This window comes from Ursus maritimus, unplaced genomic scaffold (genome assembly GCF_017311325.1).
Source record: "Ursus maritimus isolate PB19 unplaced genomic scaffold, ASM1731132v1 scaffold_2, whole genome shotgun sequence".
Lineage (NCBI taxonomy): Eukaryota > Metazoa > Chordata > Mammalia > Carnivora > Ursidae > Ursus > Ursus maritimus.
The window spans coordinates 50,714,327-50,722,344 of NW_024424452.1; the positions used below are offsets into that span (position 1 = coordinate 50,714,327).

Here is an 8,018-nt window from a genome sequence, read left to right on the forward strand (position 1 = left end):
AACAACTGCAGAGCTGCTCAGTGTTCAACCCACATCAAAACTACAGTCTATCCATAAACTTCATGAAAGGTCCCTGCTGTTAGCAAAGGCCAAAACCACCTCCCAGGCTCTGGCTCCCATTCGGTCTCATCTGGTGCAGGGCTTGGCTCTGTACTTCCTCGTGCTCACCTGCCTCATTAATTCCTCCTCTCAAATGGACTTCAACAGCGTATAAACATACCCTTGTATTTCATTTTAAAAGAGAAAATTCTCTCAGGACCATACGCCCCCCCCCCCTTCCAACTACGAGTCTAATTCTCTGCTTCCCTACACATAAAAACTTACTACAAAAAGGTTTTGCCGTTGTTTGTAAGTTGCTGCCCCCACTTCTCAAGCTTTGCTCCAATCCACTCCAACCAGACTTGTCTCCATCATTTCCCTGGGACCAGTCTTGTCAGGGTTACCAGCTACCTCTTGTCAAGAAATCCAAGTCGCCTGTGACACAGTTGACCCTTTCCAGATTTTCCTCCCAAGTTACTTCAGTGTCCTTTGCTCCTCTTCTCCAGCACAAAATGTTGGCATGCACCAGGGCCCTGTCCCCGACACCCCTTTCTAGTTTATTCATTTCACAGAGCCAGTTTTTGGTGTTACTGATTTCTCTCAGTTTCCTCTGTTTTTCTATTTCATTAACGTCTGCTCTAATTTTCATTATGTCTGTCCTTCTATTTTCCTTTTGCTTAACCTGTTAAGTTGCAAAACTGACCTGAACCTATTCAGTTTTCTTTCTAAAACTTGCTAATTAATTCTTAGCCCCTTATTTTCTAATATGTACAACCAGGGTTATAAATTTTAATCTTCATTGTACTTCGGCTGAAATATTCCGTATATGTTCAGAGAGAGGAGTATATTCATTCTGTCTGGAGTATACAATTCTATACATGTCTACTGAATAAAACTTTTTCTGTCTGATCAATTTTTGTCTGTTCTAATTTTTTTATTATTACAGATGTTTTTTAAAAACCATCTATCAATTTTTTAAAAAATCCTTCTTTGGGGCTCTATATCTTTGGGGGCCATGTTGTTATATACTTACAGATTATTGAATATAGCTCCTAATAAATATTACCTTTGATGATTTACTTACCTTATGTCTGATATTAACATTAATATAGTACGTTTTTATCACCTTTTTCTTCAATTATACAGCTTCAGTCACTTTTAAATAGTTGTACTGAGGTTGTATTAGTTTTTACAGAAGCCGAGAAACCCTTTCTTTTAAACAGGAGAGTTTAATCCTCTTATATTTATTTTGATTATTTTACCTAAGTTTTGTTTCCCTTTTCTTTCTTCTACTGGATTGAGTTTAATTTTCCTCCCTTCTCCAAGCTGGAGATTTCTTTTAAATTTAAAAATGCATAATATGCCTTAAATTTAAAAAATAATTTCCCATTCTCCTCCCGAGCAACCCAAGACCTCAGAAGTTTCAGCTTCAATGTTTCTCCTGCTGTTTTCCACATTATTCATATCTAGCATTTCTGTTCACTCTTCTCCCAACATTCTAAATACAAGCAACTGCTTGGTTAGTTCTACAGTCAGTGTTTATATTTATCAACTTGAAATGTCTTTGCTTGTTCTAATCTCTTGCGTCCAACTCCTTTCTTCTAATTCTATTTTCTTCTTCAATTACATTTTTAGTAGTTTAAGAAGTAAGGGTATGTAGGTAGAAAACTCTTGGTCTTTATTTGTCTGAAAATACCTTTTTTTGGTACTTACTCTTTTTTTTTTTAAAGATTTTATTTATTTATTTGACAGAGAGAGACAGCCAGCGAGAGAGGGAACACAAGCAGGGGGAGTGGGAGAGGGAGAAGCAGGCTCCCAGCAGAGGAGCCTGATGTGGGGCTCAATCCCAGAACACTGGGATCACACCCTGAGCCGAAGGCAGACGCTTAACTGCTGTGCCACCCAGGCGCCCCTCCCTGGTACTTACTCTTAAAGGATTGTTTAGTTAAGAAAAGAATTTGAGGCTGATAGTTATTTTTTGTCATATTATGTAAAAGTGTTACCCATTTTAAATATATTTCTTATTGTTGATGAGAACTCTACTGATTGCCTCTCAAAGATTTCTGCCATTACCTCTTTCTGAAATACCTATTACGTGTAAGTTGCACTTTTTCATTCTATTCTCCATGTTTCTTAATTGCTCTTTAATATTCTCAGTGTCTATTTCTCTATGATTCATTCTAAGTCATTTCCTCAGATCTACATTCCAGTCCATCGAGCCCATCCTCAGCTTAGGTACAACCTGCTGCTTAGCCATTCTACTGAGTTTTCAATTTTCATGACTATGTGTTTCATTTCTAGAATTTCTATATAGCTCTCTAGTTAATTTCTTTGCATTTGTTCATTCTGATTTTTATTCCTGCCTTAAAAATTACCTCAAACAAACTTACATTCAGATTATCCCATTATTTCTACTTCTTGGAGTGTTTGTTCTCTGTTTTTTTTTTTTTTTTTTTTGGCATTCATTAACTCAACCACAAAGATGGTTAGTTGCCTCATGTAGTCGTAAAATTTTGTGTGTGTGACAGTCCTACGATCTACAGATTTTGAAAGTAATTCTACTAAGCACTTTTTCATTTGTTTCTTCCAGACTCTACCGAAGATATAAAAATATTTTTATGTTAATTTCTCAGTTTGGGGTTTCTAGTCCACACACAGCAGAGTTGTTTGATTTCTTTAAAGTAAACTTTTCCCCCTCAAACTTTAGGCATTAGGTAGATGCAGGCAGCTCCCTCAACCAGGAGTAACACTTTTTCTGTTTCCTTTGCATGGAGATATAGCTATCTAGGCTTTGAGCTTCATATAGGAGGCTCATTTCCAGTTCCCCTAGGACAGGTGGTGTTGATGCCACATCTCTTGTCCCCATGAGGATGGTGGAATCTTATTTCAAGATGCTTACGATGGAACCAAAAACCCTGAGGGCTGTCATGCTCGCCATTCCGGATTTGATTTATTTTCATTTTTGCCTCCTTTAAGGCTCAGTTACATAGTTGTTAAACTTTTTTTTTTTTTAAGATTTTATTTTTATTTATTCGACAGAGATAGAGACAGCCAGCGAGAGAGGGAACACAAGCAGGGGGAGTGGGAGAGGAAGAAGCAGGCTCATAGCAGAAGAGCCTGATGTGGGGCTCGATTCCAGATCGCCGGGATCACGCCCTGAGCCGAAGGCAGACGCTTAACCGCTGTGCCACCCAGGCGCTCCTTAAAAATTTATATTTAAGCCTATATATTTGTTTGTAGCAAAAAGGGAGGAAACAAGTCAATTCAGTCCACTGCAGTACTGGCACTCCCTTCTTTATCTAGCTACACATTTTCCCTAAGTGAATTTACTCAGTCACATGACTTTCAATATTATCTATATCATGTAACTCCCAAACGCTTATCTCCAACTGTGACCCTTCCTTGGATTTTATTTTTTTGGACCCTTCCTTGAATTTTAGACATATTTTCTGACAAAAAACCTTATATCCAGAATGTATTTTTATAAACTCCTCCAAACCAAGAGCAAAAAGATAGCCAACCCAAACTTAAATATCAGCAAAGACATGTACATACATGTCACAAAAGAATATACACAAATCGCATAATAAATAAATAAGCATACTAAAAACTGCACAGCATTAGTCAGTAGGGAAAAGTAAATCACGAATCACAATGAGCTACCACTATATACCCACTGGAGTGTCTAAAATAAAAAAGACTGACAACACCAAACGTTGGTGAAAAACAGAACACTCATACGTCGCTGGTGGGAGTATAAAATTTTACAGCTGGTTTGGAAAATATTTTTTTAGTTTCCTAAAAAGTTAAAAATATGTCTCTGCTATAACCCAACAATTCCACTCCTACATGCTTCCCTGAAACAAATAAAAATGTAAGTCCAATAAGACTTGTACAAGAATGTTCATAATAGCTTTATCCCTAATAACCCCAAACTGTTCATCAACGGGAAAGTGGATGACAAATTTTGGTATATCCATAAAAACTATTCTGCAACAAAAATAATTTACTGATATATACAACATGGATGAGTTTGACAGACAAGATATACTAACGATGTAAGAACAACGCATTACTTGATTCACTTAAACGAAGTTCTAGAACAGACAAACCTAATCTGTAGTAAGAGAAACAAGCAGTGTTGAGTATTGGGGAGAGTGTGCTGATGAGAAAATGCAGAAGTGAACTTTTGGGGCTAATAATGTAAATGTTCTTTATCTCTATTGGGAATGATATATACTTTTATCAAAACACACTGAACTGTACTAAAAAAGTCTGTGCATTTTTCTGTATGTAAATGTTACCTCAATTTGAAACAACTACCTGCCAACCGTTTACTTAACTGTAACTTAGATGTCTGGTTTTCATGGGACCGTTAACACGCTTACATACTAAAGAGAGTGAAAACCACACCACAAAGTTCAATACTGAATATACACACCCAATTGTTCCAAATATTCATGTAATAAAATATATAGATTTTTAGCCATTTTTTAGGAGGGGGGAGACTATGTTCAGAATCATTTCATTTGCCAAAGCTACCGTTTTGAACACCGTCCAAAAATTTAGAGAAAAAAATCTCCAATGTGCTATCTAAACAAATTGTACAATATTACTTCCTTGCAAAAGTAGTTATTAAAAGCTGCAACCTTCTAAATGCACATCACCAGTTAACATTCTGGTCAAAAAGAGCTCAAATCATCGGAAGCCAGGAATATCCCTGTCATGTGTTGGTCACACATGAGTCACATGTTAACCCTAGCAAGGCTGCTGTGTTGTGCAGCTCTGGGGCACGCCTTATACGACCTAATCCGTGCGAATGGTGCTCCTGAACTTAACACAGCCACACTGAGTGGCCCTGATCTTAGCTATTCCACATGAGTAATCAACTGAGGCAGTAACTGACATGAGTATATATAAGCAACACAGATCAGTTTGAAAAGTCAAATTACCCATGGTCAACATGAGTAATAACAACGTCTCTGTGCTCAACATAACTGGTGGTTTGGTACTGTCAACGTAGCTAAGCTGCAATGTTTCCCCCCAAATTCCCTTCCCAATATGGTTCTGAGTTGCTGGCCATGAGAAATTTGCGCAAGATTTGGAAAGTAGAAATGTTATGCTCTGGGTCTAGGTCAGGTGCTTTTGCAACTCCCACTGTGACTTAAATCAAAATATAGACATAGTCCCTCAAACAGTTCCCAGACGTGAGTTAGTTCAAAGGCCCAGAGACCCTTGAATGAAGGGTCTTTGAAGAAACACAATCCTAGTTACCCCAAAACGCATACTGTAAATCCTCCTCCTAGCTCTCCCCCAAAGGGAACTGTGGCAATCTACTACAGTGACCATGCACTGGAGGATGTGGGGGAAAAAATCCAAACTGTCTCCAAACTAACAATAATTCCTCAAGACCCAAAACTCCACTGTGTTAAACCAGTCAGAGCAGGAGCTTAAGGAAATCAGATGATAAATGAACTTTTGGACAGGGCCCATTTCACAGTGGAACCACTAGGTCCCCCAAATCCATCCTGTGGTTACTTCCTCAGTTCTGGAATACACAGTTGGAATTTACATACTCGGCACGTGCCAGAACCTAAACTCTCATTCCCTAGCCTGTGAATGAATATAAGGGCTAAAATGCCAGGAAAGGAGGGGTGAAAGATCAGAACACATGGTCTTAGCAAAATACTAAACCAAAGGCAATCCTGCCTCATGAAGGGACGGCAGAGATGAATGCCACCACAGAGATGCAGTGACGGCCAATTCCCACAACTCCATTCAACTCATCCCTCTGGCCTGTGCAGAAGAAAGAGAAATCTCAGAAAATGACCGTAAATTATCAACACTTAATCAGTTGGTAATTCCAATTACAACTGTCACTCTAGATGTGGTTTCCTTGCTGGGTCAAATCAATGAAACCCTGGCACCTGGTACGTAGTCAGTCACTGAGCGGGGTCGGGGGGGGGAGGTGGTGGGGGATGCTTTCTCTCTCTACTAGTTAGTAAAGAACATTGAAGCAGTCTGCGATTTCTTCACTATGCCACCGCAGGGTGCTTCAAACTTCCAGCCTATGGCATCATCTAGTCCACAACAGCTTCTCATCTCAGCACCACGGACATTTGGGGCCTTGCTGAAGGGGGCTGTTCTGCGCACCAGATGCCTGCCCCTGATTGGTGATACCAAAAATGTCTCCAGACATTGCCGAATGTCCTCTGCGAGGCAAAAGCCACTGACCTAGTGTGTGGGGACTTTCATCACCTTTCCTTCCACAGGACATCACACTGGTCTATTCTATTGATAATATTATGCTGCCTGGATCAGCTAGGCAGGAAATTAACAACTACTCGAGACACCCTGGTAAGATACATGTGTGCCAGAGGGCGGGCAGTAAATCCCACAAAAATTCAGGGGTCTGCTTCCCCAGTGAAATTCCTGGGAATCCAATGGTCTGGGATCTGTCAAGGTATCTCTTCCAGAGTGAAGAACAGATTGCTACATCTGGTCCCTCTAACCCTTAAAAAAGGAGACACCATGGATATGAATTTTGAAAGTAAAATACACTTCATTACCAGTATAGATAACCAGAAAGCTTGCCAGTTTTTAAATAGACGCCAGAAAAATAGGGCTCTGTAACAGGTCTAGGGCTGTCGACAAGCTACCCTACCACTGGAACCCAGAAAACTCCCTGCTGCTTGAAGACTGGGCTACAGAGAAATCAAGTCCTGAGCCTTTGGGGGACCCCAACATGTAAATCACAAGGCAAATTTTCAACATTTTGGAGCAAAGCTATGCCATCCTCTGTAGATAACCATTCTCTTTGGGGGAACCTTCTGGCTTGCCATGGGGAGGCAGGAGAGACTGAACAGTTGACCACAGGCCACCAAGTTACCACTCAATGTGACCTGGGTGTTGTCTGATTCAACAAGCCAATAAAACCTGGCCTCGCACAACAACATTCCACCAACAAATGGAAGTGACATCATATATTAGAGAGACTTGAGCAAGTCCTGAAGGTACAAGGCCATTTGCATGTGCAGGTAGCAGAGCTGCCCCTTGACCCACACTCCTGCTACGTTGCTTATGTTGTCTACATCCATGTCTGTGGACTCCCAGGGAAACCCCCTGACAAATATAATAAAAACCGCCAGCCTAGTTTCCAGTTGGTTCTGCACAATATGCTGGCCCCGCCACGCAGCAGTCGACCACAGCAGCACCACAGCCCCACACTGGGTGGCACTGAAGGAACAGTGGCCAAGAGAAAATCCCGCAGGGGGCGGAAATTTAAGCAGTGCACCTGGTTGTTTATTTTGGCTACAAAGAGAGTGTAAAGTATGGATCTACAGAGATTCACAGACTGGTGCTAATGGCTTGGCTGAATGATCAAGGATTGAGAAGGAACAGGATTTGAAAATTAATGACAAGAAGAATGTGAATAGGTCTCCCTGAATAGCACAGCATGTGGAGATAGCTGTGTCCCGTGTGAATACTCACCAGAGATGACTCATGCTAAAGATATTGGCCTCTTTCTCCAGCTACCCATCTTCCTAGCAACATGGGCTAACACTCACCAAGGCTAATCTGCCAACTGCAGAGAACACTACTGAGCTCCCCCAATGACACCACAATTCCCAGGAGGAGGGGGTGAAGTTAGCCAGTTACCTGGTGGCCGGTTGATTAAATTAGACTACTTTCATCACAGAAGGGGCAGTGTTTTTTTTATCTCAGTGGAATAAACACTCACTACAGATATGCATATTCCTTCTCTATTCATAATACTTATGGCAAAACCACCATGGGTAGACTTACAGCACACATTTCCACCATCATGATATTCCACACAGCACTGCTTCTAAGCAAGGAACTAATTTTATAGGAAACGGATGGCCATGGGCTCATGCCTGAAGAATTCACTGTTTTTATTATATCCCCAATATCCCGAAGCAGCTGGCTTGAGAAACCAGTGGAATGCCTTTTAAAGA

At 40.6% G+C, this 8,018-nt stretch overlaps 1 protein-coding gene across 3 annotated transcripts in view; it reads right to left on the bottom strand.

Moving 5' to 3' along the window:
• Positions 1-8,018, bottom strand: part of MARK1 (microtubule affinity regulating kinase 1) — a 113,216-nt gene that overhangs the window by 84,887 nt on the left and 20,311 nt on the right. The gene's annotated exons all lie outside the window — the stretch shown is intronic.